Source organism: Ranitomeya imitator, chromosome 4, assembly GCF_032444005.1.
Source record: "Ranitomeya imitator isolate aRanImi1 chromosome 4, aRanImi1.pri, whole genome shotgun sequence".
In the NCBI taxonomy this organism is placed as follows: Eukaryota; Metazoa; Chordata; class Amphibia; order Anura; family Dendrobatidae; genus Ranitomeya; species Ranitomeya imitator.
Window position 1 is genome coordinate 387573431 of NC_091285.1, and position 16260 is coordinate 387589690.

Consider the following 16260-nt stretch of genomic DNA (forward strand, 5'->3'; position numbering starts at 1 on the left):
GCGAGTTTTGAAAAAAAACGATCCGGCGGAAAAAAATCCGTTTTTTTCAAAACTCGAACCTGATGTGTGAAAGCCACCAGATATATGGATAGATACATCTATGTATCTATAGATACATCTATCTATAAATATATCTATAGATATATTCATAGATATATAATAGAAAGGCCAATGTTTCTAAGGCTACTTTCACGCTTGCGTTTTTAGCAATCCATCGCAATCCCTCGGTTTGGGAAAAACGGATCTTGCAAATGTGCTCGCAGGATGCGTTTTTTACCCATAGACTTGTATTAGCGATGGATGGCCACACGTCGCATCCGTCGTGCAACGGATCCATCGTGTTTTGGCGGACCGTCGGCACGAAAAAACATTCAAGTGAACGTTTTTTTGTCTGTCGCGTTTGCCATTTCCTACCGCGCATGCGTGGCCGAAACACCGCCCCCTTCTCCCTGGACTTCAGAATGGGCAGCGGATGCGTTGAAAAACTGCATCCGCTGCCCACGTCGTGCACAAATTTCACAACGTGCGTCGGTACGTCGGACCCGTACCGACGCAAGTGTGAAAGAGGCCTTAATGAGCGTTTAATTAAAAAAAAAAACGGTGTGGGCTCCCATGCAATTTTCTGCTCCAGAAGGGGAAAGCCGACGGCCGGGGGCCAATATTTGTAGCCTGCTATGAATATCAGCCCAAAGCTGTCTGCGTAGCCTTTACTGGCTATTAAAATAGGGGGACCCCCCCAAAAAATGACGTGGGGTCCCCCAATATTTTATAGCCAGAAAGGCTACGCAGACAACTGCGGGCTGATATTCATAGCCTAGAGAGGGGCCATGGATATTGCCCCCCCCCCCCCCGACTACAAATACCAGTCTGCAGCTGCCCCAGAAATGTAAGATGCACTTAGCCCTTCTCTTCCCACTCCCGTGTAGTGGTGGAATATGGGGTAATAAAGGGTTAATGTCACCTTGCTATTGTAAGCCAGGTTAAGAAAGGAGAGGTGTCAATTAGATGCCTATCCATTATTAATGCAATAGTAATAAAGGATTAATAAAACACACACACATTAGGAAAAAAGTATTTTAATATTCTTCATTTAACCATACTTACCATACTTCAGCGCCTGCAAAAAACGTAAAATAATAAACTGTATACTACCTGTCCGCCGTAGTCCAATTAATAACGAGTGTCCCACGACGATCTCCCCTTTAGAACAGTGACATCGGGTGATGTCACTGCTCTATAGGACCCTCAGTGACACACTGACAGGAGACAATGGTTCCTGCAGTGCATCACTGAGGTTACTATAGTTCAAAGTCTCACTTTATGGCAATTGCTGCGTGGGAAAATTTCTCACACAGCAATGCCAAAAGTGAGACTAGGGACTATTTTTTTACAGCGGCGGAGGAATACAGTGTGGAAGGATACCTTCCTCCCTTCATTGGATTCCTGGAGCCCCTGGAGAGCGGTCCAATCAGCTGATGCTGCTGTTCTCCACTGGAGATCATCGTGGGACACTCGTGGATTTCTGCGGATCAGGGAGTATATTGGTTGTTTGTTATTTTAATATTTTTACAGATGACACTGGCTTCGGGGAACGAAGTGACAAGCGATGGTGAGTATGTACTCTATGTTTAATGTACTGTATGTCTATATGTATGCAATGTATGTAATGTATGAATGTATTTTATGTAATATGTATGTAGTATGTATGTATGTAGTGTGTATGTAGTATGTATGAAGTATGTATGTAGTATGTATGTAGCATGTATGTAGCATGTATGTAGTATGCATGTATGTATGTAGTATGTATGTATATAGTATGTAGTATGTATGTAGTATGTATGTAGTATGTTTTATGTATGCATGTAGTATGTATGTAGTTATTTTTTTTCACTTTCAACACATTAGCCGGATGATGGGACTACTACTGTCCCATCATTGGCTAATGTGTCAATTACTGTCAGTGTAGCAGGCATACTCCGATGGGACTTGAAGTCACATCGGACGATGCCTGCACACACGACCAGACCCCCGGGAGCCCGCACAGAGCCCCGGCAGCCCGCACAGAGCCCCGGCAGCCCTCACAGAGCCCTGGCAGGCTCGTACAGACCCCCGGCAGTCCCGTACAGACCCGTACAGACCCCCGGCAGGCCCGGACAGACCCCCGGCAGGCCCGTAGACCCCCGGCAGCCCACACAGACCCCGGCACCCTGCACAGACCCCTGGCAGCCCACACAGAGCCCCGACAGGCCTGCACAGACCCCCGGCAGCCCGCACAGACCCCTGGCAGCCTGCACAGAGCCCCGGCAGGCTCGTACAGAACCCCGGCAGCCCGCACAGACCCCCAGCAGGCCCGCACAGAACCCTGGCAGGCACGCACAGACCCCGGCAGGCACGCTCAGACCCCGGCAGGCCCACACAAACCCCCCACGGTCACGCAGACCCCGCCCGCGCACACAGACATGCAGTCTCCACCCACGCACCACCCACACTCCAGTATAGTGCATCATTGCACTATGGGAACTTCCGATTCCAGTATCCGATATCGCAAAAGTATCGGAACTTGGTATCAGATATCGGCCGATACCCGATATTTGCAGTATCTGAATTCTCAACACTAATTACAGCACATTCCTTAATGTTTAACATATACGTCAGAAAGAAGAGTATTGATATTTACATAGTAATAATGTGGAGGTCTGTTACATGTGCAGCCTTGTACCCTGACGCACCCAGCTCCATCAGGGGCATGCCAGTTCCTCAGCGAATGTAGGCATACTAATCGTATATACTCGAGTATAAGCCGAGATTTTCAGCCCATTTTTTGGGGCTGAAAGTCCCCCTCTCGGCTTATACTCGAGTCATACCCAGGGGTCAGCAGGGGAGGGGGAGCGGGGGCTCTCTAATTATACTCACCTACTGCTGGCGCGGTCCCTGCACGTCCCTGCTTCTTCCAGCGCTGCATATTCTTCCTGTACTGAGCGGTCACATGGTACCGCTCATTACAGTAATGAATATGCGGCTCCACCTCCCATAGGGATGGAGCCGCATATTCATTATTGTAATGAGCGGTAACTGTGACCGCTCAATACAGGAAGAAGATGCAGCGGTGGAAGAAGCAGGGACGTGCAGGGCCCGCGCCATCAGTAGGTGAGTATATGGGGAGGGGGAGCGCTGCACGATATTCACCGCTCCTCGTTCCGGTGCGGCTCCATCTTCAGCGTCCTCTGGCTGTGATGCTCAGGTCAGAGGGCGCGGTGACGTAGTCAGTGCACGCCCACTGCTGAACGTCAGTGCTGAAGACGGAGCCGCACCGGAACGAGGAGCAGGTAAATATTGAAAGTGCCGGGGGTCCTGAGCGGAGAGAGGTGAGTATGTGATTTTTTTTAATCGCAGCAAAAGCATATGGGGCAAGTGACTGTATGGAGTATCTTATGGGGCTATAACGTTTGTGCAGCACTATATGGGGCAAGTGACTGTACGGAGCATCTTAAGGGGCCAAAACGCTTGTGCAGCACTATAAGGGGCAAGTGACTGTATGGAGCATCTTATGGGACCATAACGCTTGTGCAGCACTATAAGGGGCAAGTGACTGTACGGAGCATCTTATGGGGCCATAACGCTTGTGCAGCACTATATGGGGTTAGTGATTGTACGGAGCATCTTATGGGGCCATAACGCTTGTGCAGCACTTTATGGGGCAAGTGACTGTATGGAGCATCTTATGGGGCCATAACGCTTGTGCAGCACTATATGGAGCAAGTGACTGTACGGAGCATCTTATGGGGCCATAATGCTTGTGCAGCACTATATGGGGCAAGTGACTGTACGGTGCATCTTATGGGGCCATAATGCTTGTGCAGCACTATAATGGGGCAAGTGACTGTATGGAGCATCTTATGGGGCTATAACACTTGTGCAGCATTATTATTATTATTTATTTATATAGCACCATTAATTCCATGGTGCTGTACATGAGAAAGGGGTTACATACAGAGTTATAGATATCGTTTACAGTAAACAAATTTACAGTGACAGACTGGTACAGAGGGGAGAGGACCCTGTCCTTGCGGACTTACATTATATGGGGCAAGTGACTGTATGGAGCATCTTATGGGGCCATAATGCTTGTGCAGCATTATATGGGGCAAGTGACTGTATGGAGCATCTTATGGGGCTATAACGCTTGTGCAGCATTATATGGGGCAAGTGACTGTAGGGAGCATCTTATGGGGCCATAACGCTTGTGCAGCATTATATGGGGCAAGTGACTGTATGGATGATCTTATTGGGCCATAACGTTTGTGCAGCATTATATGGGGCAAGTGTCTGTATGGAGCATCTTATGGGGCCCTTATTACCCTTTATGCAGGATTATATCGGGCATATTTTAATATGGAGCATCTAATGGGGCCCATCAAACTTTATGGAGCATTATATGGGGCTCCTTATTCAATCGGGATATTCAAAAACACTTAACCCTACTGATGTCTCAATTAATTTTACTTTTGTTGGTATCTATTTTTACTTTTGAAATTTACCGGTAGCTGCTGCATTTTCCACCCTAGGCTTATACTCAAGTCATTAAGTTTTCCCAGTTTTTTGTGGCAAAATTAGGGGGGTTGGCTTATACTCGGGTCGACTTATACGGTATATACTGCTTATAGCTTAGGGTGGTTTGTTGTTAGCCCTCCATTGAGCTTCTCCTTTTTTTAAATACATCTGTTTTTTAACAAAATCTAGTATATATTATATATTTAATAAAGTTGATATACTGGTGAGGTATTTTGCAGAAACAGCTTTCTTTTGGTATATGACAGTATACAGAAAGCTACCAATCAGTAGTGTGGTCAAGGTTATAGAGAGCTCAGCATTAGGAGAACCTGTAGATATTCAGCAGATAAAACAATTATTTTGTCAAAACGACAGTATGTAGACCAGCAAGTGACACATCATTGGAATCAGTGTCTGTACCCTGTGAGGCAGTGACCCGTGTCATAGGTAGGGGTTGCTGTTTGTTCTCCCCAGGATGCGCATGGAGGCATAGTGAGGCCATGAGGGGGCATCGCAGGTGTAGCTGTGATTGCAATGGTGAAGCAGTGACCAATGTCACAGGTAGGGGTCGCTGTGTATTTTCCCCAGGTGGTGCATGGAGGCGTATGAAGGCCATAGGAGTGCATGGCAGTCATGAGCGTAGCTGTGACTGCGATGCAGATTTTAAAAATAATAAAAATAAGTGTTAATCTTGGACATTGTAGTGTCCAAGACAGATGTAGAGAAAACCTGCTCTGGGATATTGTGTTTTCAAACTGACTGCAGTTTGCTAGTGGTGCAGTCTGTTTCATTCCTAGCCCAGGTTTTCCATGTGAATGAAGGCCACAGGTTTCTATGTTAAAATCCCTGTAGTAAAGGGTAGGGGTATGTCAGGTCAAGCCTGTGTCAGGTGTAATGTCAGTGTGAGCCTGGTGTTCGGCAGGATTGCAGAGCAAAAGGCCCTGCAGAGCGATGGCTGTGTGTGAAGCGACACAAGCAAGTGGAGCTGAACAGCCAAGGCAGCTGAAAGGTCTGGCACCCCAGCATACACAGCGGTGCTGTCGTCCACAGTAGCTGGTAGAGGAGGACTGATGTGTGTAACTGCTGCAACCAGATGGATATGTGTTGTGAATTCCGCTCTTGGGCTCCCTCCGGTGGTTGTAAGTGGCACTTTTGTGAGTTCTGCTCTTGGGCTCCCTCTTGTGGTTTCTATTGGTATGGCTGCTCCTTGGAGTTAGCTGTCATCAGCTGCCTCCACTTATCTTCTCTTCTGCTCGGCTATTTAGGTCTGGCTCTGTCTTCTGCCAGTGCCACTTGTAAATGGTTTCTGGTTGGATTCACATCTCTTTGAAGTTCCCTGTTATCCTGACCAAGTTCAGCTAAGCTAAGTTTTTGCTTGCTCTTTTTTGTCCATAGGTTGTGGACTTATCATTCTGTGCTTTCTTTGTTTGTCCAGCTTATCAGTGTGAATTTTTTCTGTCTTGCTGGAAGCTCTGGGAGGCAGATTTGCCCTCCACACCTTTAGTCAGGTGTGGAGTTTTTTTTGTAAACTCTGCGTGGATTTTTGTAGTGTTTTATACTGACCGCACAGTATTCCATCCTGTCCTATCTATTTAGCTAGACTGGCCTCCTGTGCTCATCCTGGTTTCATTCTGTGTATGTCTTTTTCCTCTCCACTCACAGTCATTATTTGTGGGGGGCTAATCTATCCTTTGGGGATTTTCTCTGAGGCAAGATAGTTTTCCTGCTTCTGTCTTTAGGGGTAGTTAGCTCTTAGGCTGTGACGAGATGCCTAGGGAGAGTTAGGAGCATTCCACGGCTACTTCTAGTGGTGTGTTGAGCTTAGGGACTGTGGTCAGTACAGTTACCGCGTCCTTCAGAGCTCGTTCCATGTTGCTCCTAGACCACCGTATCATAACAGATATGGTTCCCGGCTGTAATCCGCAGGATATCATGGACTGAGTTATGCTGTAAGACATTATCACGGCAGTGCGGTCGCCTGTGGTAACTGGTCAGAAGTGGACTGGCATGTGTAGTGATTGCAAAATAAAGGATATCATGGACGAAGTTATGCTGTGAATAAAACATTGACAGAGCAGTGCAGTCACCCACAGCAACTGGTCAGAGAGGTCCAGCGTGTTTAGTGACTGTAGTCTAAAGCAGTGATTTTCAACCAGTGTTCCGCGGCACACTAGTGTGCCGCGACACATGGTCGGGTGCAAAGTGTCTCCCCCGGCGGCTGCATTCTGCCGCCCCCTCACTGGGAGTCAGCTGTTCTCTGTGCCGACTGTCAAGCTGACAGCCGGCACAGAGAAGCTGCAGCGCGCCGGCTCCCGGAGATCAATTGTACTCACAGACATCTACCAGCTGCGAGTACAATTGAGGTTCTGACCGCTGGGTCAAAGCGACGCCAGCAGCGTGATCAAGTCATGTGATCACGCTGCTGACGTCACTATCCGGCGCGCAGGAGACAGAAGAGACTTGGTGGTAAGTGCTCCTGTAGTTGTGGAGCTGAAGACACCGAAAATTCAGCGTGGGGCGGGTTTATGGGGAATATTTATTCAGTGTTTAGGGGAGTCGGGATTTAATCAGTGTGTTGGGGGGGGATTTATTCAGTGGGGGGATTTATTCAGTGTGTGTGGGGGTATTTATTAAGTGTGTGTGGGATTTATGAAGTGTGTTGGGGAGATTCAGTGTGTGTGGCGGGATTTATTATGTGTGTGGGGGATTTATTAAGTGTGTGGGGGGATTTATTAAGTGTGTGGGGGGATTTATTAAGTGTGTGGGGGATTTATTAAGTGTGGGGGGATTTATTAAGTGTGGGGGGATTTATTCAGTGTGTGTGGGGGGATTTATTTGTGTGTAAGGGGGATTTATTCAGTGTGTGTGGGGGGATTTATTCAGTGTGTGTAAGGGGGATTTATTCAGTGTGTGGGGGGGGATTTATTCAGAGTGTGGGGGGGATTTATTAAGTGTGTGGGGGGATTTATTCAATGTGTGTGTGGGGATTTATTCAGTGTGTGTGGGGGGACTTATTAAGTGTGTGGGGGGATTTATTAAGTGTGGGGGGATTTATTCAGTGTGTGTGGGGGGATTTATTCAGTGTGTTTGGGGGGATTTATTAAGTGTGTGGGGGGATTTATTAAGTGTGGGGGGATTTATTCAGTGTGTGTGTGGGGATTTATTCAGTGTGTTTGGGGGGGGGGCTGGAATTTATTTAGCATGTGTGGGGCAGGGTGCATTTATTCTGTGTGGAAGGGGATGGATTTATTCTATCGGAAGGGGAGTGGATATATTCTGTGGGGGTGAGTGGGGAGATGGGGGTGGACACAGTAGCGAGGGGAAAAATGTGTGCTGACAGTACTGGGAGCAACGGTGATGGGATGTGTGAGGACAGTATGGGGAGTCGGGGGAATGTGTGAGGGGGGAATGCGGGAGGAGGAAATATGGAGAGAGCAAAGGGGTATGTTAGCAGGGGGGGATGTACATGAGGAGGCTATTAGAAATGTGTGCAGACAGTATGGGGGGATGAAAGTGTGAGTGGATACAGAATAGATACTGAGTAGTGTGAGGGTAACAGCCAGGAGGAGACAGTATGCCAAGTAGGAGGAGTGTAATGAAGGGGCACAGTAGAGAGACTGGGCTCTCTATGAGGGACACCGTATGAGAAGGCAGTGTGAAGTATAGAAAAGAGAGAGAGGGTAGTGTGGATGGCATGTACCATAAGAGGGACAGTGAGGGTCATATTATGTGCTGGGAATAAAGTGAGGGGCAATTATTTACTCAGGGGCTCAGCCTAGGGCAGATATTGTTATTCCGGAGCATTATAATAACACTGCTATCTTTAAGGGTGTTGTGTCGGGATGTGCTGCAGAAGACAGGAGAAGATGGAAGTCTGCAGAAACGAGCTCTGCCGGTGGATGAGAAGAGTCATCATGGCATCTGGACAAGATGAAGATGAAAAGAAAGAGGCGACTCCACAAACAACGTCATCTATCAGGTACCTTGATGTAAATGTGTTTTTTTTGTGATACTAATTCTCATATTTTTATTTATGTTAGGAACATTAAAGGGGATGTCCAAGGTTGTGATGAGTCTGCAGTCATACTATGTGACTGCAGACTTCTGAATTCTCACAGTGCACACTGCTATCATAATTCTCTGATGTTGGTGATTTACATACATGTGGTCACGTGCTGACTAGACATGTGTGGCCTCATTCAATGAAAATGAATTGTCTGAGGCCGGACACATCTAGGCGGAATGTGGTCAGAAGTATCCAAATCACATACTTGTGCTGTCATGACCGTCCACTCTGGCCACTGGCAAGAGAGAATCCTAAAAGTGTGCAGTGCTTGCGCTGTGAGAATTCAGAAGCCTGTAGTCACATAGAATGACTGCAGACTTTCATCTCAAACCTGGACGCACCATTTTGTGCCATTTTGGTTGGTGGTGTGCCCCGGGATTTTTTAAGTATAAAAAGTGTGCCGCGGCTCAAAAAAGGTTGAAAATCACTGGTCTAAAGGATGCCGTGTAGTATGTAGTGCTGTGAAACAGACACTAATATTATATGCACTTGTGTGAAGTGGACACTAATATTATATGCACTTGTGTGAATTTGAACTTTAATGCTGGGAAGAAAACACATTAAAGAGACTTTGTGTTTGAACTTTGTGCCTCTTAACTGCATACTGTGCTACCACCGCACTACAGCCCCTACATCATGCTGCTCTAAGATGAGGTCGCAAAATCCTGGTGACAGAAGCACTTTCACTACCCAGTGTAAAGGTATGGTCGCACATTTATCTGTAAGCATCTGCAGGGAAGTCAATAACTGCTGATCTACACTGCAATCTGCAAATGGTGCTGCCTATGTCCCCCAAACAAGTATTATCTGTCAGATGAACAAAGCCATAATCCCAAGAAGTTCAGCTAGAGGCAAACAGCTGTAATAAGAGAAATCAGGAAACGGCATTTAAATGATTTTATAATGTAATGGTCAGCCACATAGAGAGAGATGATTGGTTTACAATACCGTAATATGTTGACTTGAGTTTCCCCTTCACTCTTGGACAGAGTCAGTTTCTATAAGTCTAGAGAAGATGAGAAAGCTAATAAAATAACTACATTTTGCCAACAAAGGACCAAATGTCTATGACAGTGGCATAAATACCGTAACTTTGAGATGACACCACAGAGGCTTAAAACTTCCCATTCATTTATGTCACAGCATGACTTTATGATTTTCTGTGGGTGACACCAGTCTGAGGATTTTTGTGCACTTAGACCATTACTTGGCTGACAACTGCTTATTCGTCAACTTGATGGCAGTCCAGGCGTATGTCTTTCCTGGTCCTACATGATTTCCCTGTCTACTGGCAAACAATAACGTGCCAGGCTATGAGAGCACAATCTACATCGCGCAGTGACATAATAGCAGGTCATCCGTCAAATGGAGGGCAAATAATCGAAGTCAACAATTTAACATCTTACATGACATACTGTTAGAATACCTAGATGAATGAAATAAATACTGTACTGGCTTGTATTTTATAACAATGTTGGTTTTTGGTTTGTTGAAAAACTGCATAAGACTGATATGTGTTCAAGACAAACTATTTCCACCAACAAGCCAAGTACATTATAGGATTAATGCAGTGCTTTGTGTTACTAGTGTTGGCCGCCTGTCGACACTTTGATGCACAACTGCAGAACATCGCCTGGTTTTCCCAAGACAGAGAGAGTACAGGAAGCATTGTTATCAATATGTCTAGATTGCCTTTCCCAGTTCCTAACAGAAGCATTTAGAAAAGGGAAGTGCTACAGTTGGATTTGGCTGCCTATTACATGGTCTATTGAGACTCACATGTTCGTGGCTGAACTGCATAAGAACCAGTTAAGTACAAGCAAAAAGAATTCATTTAAAGTTTCTAGGGCTGTTATATCACCAAGTTACTGCCAGTGAAAAAAATACAAAGCGGATATCCTCATACATTACAAAAATAAAGCAGCGCAGTTTAACTTTATGTTTTTATTTATGAGAGCGCTACTCAATTCTGCCTCATCCTAGAGTAATGCAGCTATAACTTATCACAATTATGCCTGCAATTGTAGTAGTGAGATGACAGCCCGCAGCATGTCTGCTTCCTAATCAAAACTAACCAGTTCTGAGAAACGGAAAGGAGGTAAAGACCCTACATTTTTCAATCTATAACATTGATTTTCTGAAATACAATATAAACAGAACCTCCCAAAAAAGTATGAGAACTAAGTAGAGTACTTAAAATCTATCTGTCATTACCTAGAAATATGTATTTTTGTAATCTGGTGTAAATGCCACTCTTCTCCTTAATCTGTTGTCATATTTATTTTGTTTCCGTGCCTTTTCGTTCCTAACATATGTCCTCATTTTATATGTAAGTCTAGTCTTATTAAACAACTAGGGGTTGTCCTCATGAAAACATCCACAAAGAAGTCCACTTACTTAAGAAAACTAAATTTACATACATAGAAGAGGGAGTCATATCTCAACAACCTCAAATTCAGAAGAACAATGGCATTTACATCAATTAGAAAAAAATATTAATGGGAAGTGTCAGATCTTCTTTAAATATAACCATAAACCATTATTTCTATACAGATGTGCTCAAAAGTTTACATACTCTGGCAGAAATTTTTGCTTTCTTGTCCTTTTTTCATAGAATATGAATGATAACACCAAAACTTTTTCTCCACTCATAGTTAGTGGTTGGGTGAAGCCATTTATTGTCAAACTACTGTCTTTTCTCTTTTTCAATCATAACGACAACACAAAACATCCAAATGACCCTGATCAAAAGTTTACATACCCTGGTGATTTTGGCCTGATAACATGCACAGAAGTTGACACAAATGGGATTGAATGGCTACTAAAGGTAACATCCTCACCTGTGACCTGTTTGCTTGTAATCAATGTGTGCGTAAAAGCTGAGTGAGTTTCTGGGATCTAGACAGACTCTTAAATCTTTCATCCAGCCACTACTGGCGTTTCTGGATTGTGAGTAATAGGGAAAGCAAGAGAATTGTCAACGGATCTACGGGAAAATGTACTTGAACTGTATAAAACAGGAAAGGGATACCAAAAGATACCCAAGGAATTGATAATGCCTGTCAACAGCGTTCAAACTCTGATTAACAAATAGAAAAACAGGGGCTCTGTAAAAACAAAACCATGGTCCGGTAAACCAACAAAAATGTTGTCCACAACTGCCAGGAAAATTATTCGAGATGCAAAGAAAAACCCACAAATAACATCATCTTAAATACACGACTCTCTGAAAACTAGCGGTGTGGCTGTTTCAAGATGCACAATAAGGAGGCACTTGAAGAAAAATCGGCTGCATGGTCGAGTTGCCAGAAGAAAGCCATTAAAGCGCAAATGTCACAAAGTATCTCGTCTACAATACGCAAAACATCACAGAGACATAACTTAAAACTTCTGAAACAAGGTAATTTGGAGTGATGAGACCAAAATGTAACTTTTTGTCCACAACCATAAATGTTACATTTGGAAAGAGGTCAACAAGGCCTATGATGAAAGGAACATCATTCCTACTGTAAAGGATGGAGGTGGATCGCTGATGTTTTGCGGATATGTGAGCTACAAAGGCACAGGTTACTTAGGCAAAGTTGAAGTAAAGATGGACATAAAGTGAAATAAAGATGAACATAGCATGTTATCATCAAATACTAGAGGCAAATTTGCACTTGTCAGCCCGGAAGCTGTGCATGGGACGTACTTGGACGTTCCAACATGACAACCATCCAAAACACAAGGATAAGTTGACCTGTCATTGACTACAGCAGAACAATGTGAAGGTTCTGTAGTGGCCATCTCAGTCTCCCAACCTCAATATCACTGAGCCACTCTGGAGAGATCTCAAGTGTGCTGTTCATGCTAGACAGCCCAGGAATTTACAGGAACCAGAGGCTTTTAGCAAAAAGAGTGGGCAGCTTTACCATCTGAGTCAATAAAGAACCTCATCCACAACTATCACAAAAGACTTCAAGCTGTCATTGATGTTAGAGATACACGGTATTAAGAAATGGGGTATGTGAACTTTTGATCAGGGTCATTTGGATGTTTGGGGTTGTCATTATAATTTTAAAAGAGAAAACACAATAGTTTGACAATAAATGGCTTCACCCAACCACTAACCTTGAGTGGAGAAAAAGTTTTGGTATTATCATTCATATTCTCTGAAAAAAGGCCAAGAAAGCAAAAATTCTGCCAGGGTATAAAAACTTTTGATCACAACTGTATATTGTATCGCCAGTGGACAATACAGAAAATACAATAGTCCCCATACAGAACTTCTATGGGTCCTCTTCTTTCCAACTGCTGATTTGAAGCAAACAGGTTAATAGTCATAGAGCACTGCCTGAGTAACTCTCCAGAAATCCAACCACCATTCTGCTTTTACTAGTGAATGTAAAGCATAGAAATCTTTAGCATTACTAGCTTACGTGCAATCAAATAGCAGTAGTGACGATTTTTATCATTCTCATAAAGTAAAAGTGGAACCCATTGCTGGTAGGAACACTTTGGAGCTACAGTTTGGATTTAAGACAACATACTGTTGCAATATCCATTCACAGAACACAGGCTGCAATAAAGTAGACCATTATTGTGATGGTTCCTAGTGGCAACAATCAGTGAATTCTATCATCCTATCAGACTCACACCAGCTTGTGGATGGCACTTCACTCAAACATTCCTAATTAATACTTGGGAGAGGACATCTACCAATGTTGCAAAGTAGGTGTTGCCTGTCTAATCTTGCTTGCCAACTTGCTGTGATATAGATACCTTCTTTATCATTGAATCCTTAAGGATTATCTGCCAACATCTTAGCACTTACTGTAATTAGGCCACACACTTGGTACATAAATAATAAGGTGGTTATCGGGCACATGCTAGATCACAGAATGATTATTGGACAATATATACATAAACAAATACAAGTCGTTGAGTAGTAACCACCCTCGGGAGTTCAAATGCATACAATTCATATTTCATCAATTTCACAGCGGATTACTCCATATAATTCCTACACATAAGTCAAAAATAGATAATTGTATGCTGATTTTACTGCACGGTATAAACACAATACTATTTAAGAATTGTGTCAGGTACCGCATAAGCATCCAATGCTACACTCCGAATATTACCATCAACCAGCACAAAATATCACACATACCGTATTTTTTGGACTATACGACGCAACGGACCATAAGACGCACCCCAAATTTTTGGTTGGAAAATAGGAAAAAAAATGTAATGTTAAAATGGAGCTCATCTTATAGTCCGACTTTAGCTTACCGGGGGAGGCGGCGGTGGAGTGGGGTCACAGGAGGCAGGGTCGCTGCTGCAGGAAGCCGGTGGTGGCAGGAGTTGGGTGATGCTGCGGGCCCTGGGTGTCAAGAAAATGTCAACTGTGAGGCAAAAGCGCAGTCCCCGCTCTGTACATTGATTTCCCGGTGGTGGGCTTCAGGAAAATGACCGCTGAAGATTTCGAGCATGGCTCAATGATGAACAAAAGTGTGTCTTATAGTTAGAAAAATACGGTAATTGTATTTGAGCAAAAAGCAGAAGAAGAGCTGCAAGAATCAAGGGTATGGGCATCACATTGTACAGAATTTGCAAGAAATATTTAAAGGGAATCTGTCAGTAGGATCAGCTCTACTAAGCCGTCTACATGGGCATGTAGGTCATAGGAAGCTGAATAAAATTATAGTTTTATACTTGTTATCCGATGTCTTAGTCCAGAGAAATCTATGCTGTAAATGTTCCAGACTATGGGCAAGTCACTGATCAGCATGAGAATCAGTTCAAATTGCTCTCCTTCTACCCCATTGAAAATAAAACAATTAAAAAATATATATACACATATTTGGTATAGCTGTGTTCAAAAATGTCCAATCTACCAAAATATAAAATAAATTAATCAGATCGGTATACGGCGTATTGAGAAAAAAAAATCGAAATGCCAGAATTGTTTTTTTGTAGTCATAACATTGCAATAAAATTCAATAAGAGGTGATTAAAACATTAAATCAACCCCAAAATAGTATCAATAAAGACGTTAGCTCAGGGCACAAAAAAATAAGCCATCACACAGCCCAATATCCTCAAAACTAAGAACTTTACGAGTATCTACTATATAATTGTCTAAGGGTCACTTCCGTCTTTCTGTCTGTCCTTCTGTCTGTCTTTCTGTCACGGATATTGATTGGTCGCGGACTCTGTCTGTCATGGAAATCCAAGTCGCTGATTTGTTGCGGCAAAACAGCCACGACCAATCAGTGACGGGCACAGTCCGGAAGAAAATGGCCGCTCCTTACTCCCCGCAGTCAGTGACTGGTGCCCGCATACTCCCTTCCAGTCACCGCTAACACAGGGATAATGCCGGCAGTAACGGACCGCGTTATGCCGCAGGTAACGCACTCCGTGACCGCTTCTATTAACCCTGTGTGTCCCCAACTTTTTACTATTGATGCTGCCTATGCGGCATCAATAGTAAAAAAATGTAATGTTAAAAATAATAAAAATACAAAAAAACCTGCTATACTCACCCTCCGTAGTCCGCCGAGCCACTCGCGCCGGCCGCCATATTCTGTTCCCGGCGATGCATTGCGAAATTACCCAGAAGACTTAGCGGTCTCGCGAGACCGCTAAGTCATCTGGGTAATTTCGCAATGCATCCTGGGAACGGAAGATGGCGGCAGCCGCGCGTGTATCGCAGGAGCTTCGGTGGATCCTAGGGGGTGAGTATATAACTATTTTTTATTTTAATTTTTTTTTAACAGGGATATGGTGCCCACACGTGGCTGCTATATACTACATAGGCAGTGTTATATACTATGTGGGCTGTGTGATATACTCCGTGGGCTGTGCTATATACTGCGTGGGCTGTGCTATATATTACGTGGCCACTGTCATATACTGCGTAGCCAGTGTTATATACTGCGTGGCCTGTGTTATATACTACGTCGCCTGTGTTATATACTGCGTGGCTGCTATATACTGCGTGGGCTGTTATATAGTACGTGGCTGTGTTATATACTGCGTGGCCACTATTATATATTGCGTGGCCTGTATTAACGCATTGGGTATTCTACAATATGTATGTATATAGCAGCCACATAGTATATAGCACAGGCCACATAGTATTTGTCTGCTATACACCAGGGGTGTCAAACTGCATTCCTCGAGGGCCTCAAACCGTGCGTGTTTTCAAGATTTCCTTAAGGTACCATCACACTAGACGATATCGCTAGCGATCCGTGACGTTGCAGCGTCCTCGCTAGCGATATCGTCCAGTGTGACAGGCAGCAGCGATCAGGCCCCTGCTGTGCTGTCGCTGGTCGGGGAAGAAAGTCCAGAACTTTATTTCGTCGCTGGACTCCCCGCAGACATCGCTGAATCGGCGTGTGTGACACCGATTCAGCGATGTCTTCACTGGTAACCAGGGTAAACATCGGGTAACTAAGCGCAGGGCCGCGCTTAGTAACCCGATGTTTACCCTGGTTACCATCCTAAAAGTAAAAAAAAACAACCACTACATACTTACCTACAGCCGTCTGTCCTCCAGCGCTGTGCTCTGCACTCCTCCTGCTCTGGCTGTGAGCGTCAGTCAGCCGGAAAGCAGAGCGGTGACGTCACCGCTCTGCTTTCCGGCCGCTGTGCTC

At 44.4% G+C, this 16260-nt stretch overlaps 1 protein-coding gene across 50 annotated transcripts in view; it reads right to left on the reverse strand.

Annotated features, from left to right (window-relative positions):
* The window catches only part of CELF2 (CUGBP Elav-like family member 2), a 671263-nt gene that overhangs the window by 582976 nt on the left and 72027 nt on the right, over positions 1 to 16260 (reverse strand). For 2 of the 50 annotated variants that reach the window (XM_069765279.1, XM_069765252.1), the window contains exon 2: positions 9566 to 9623. The exons of the other annotated variants lie outside the window; for them this stretch is intronic. The gene's annotated coding sequence lies outside the window, so the exon portion shown is untranslated. The remainder of the gene's footprint in view (positions 1 to 9565; positions 9624 to 16260) is intronic. 50 annotated transcript variants of the gene reach the window in all.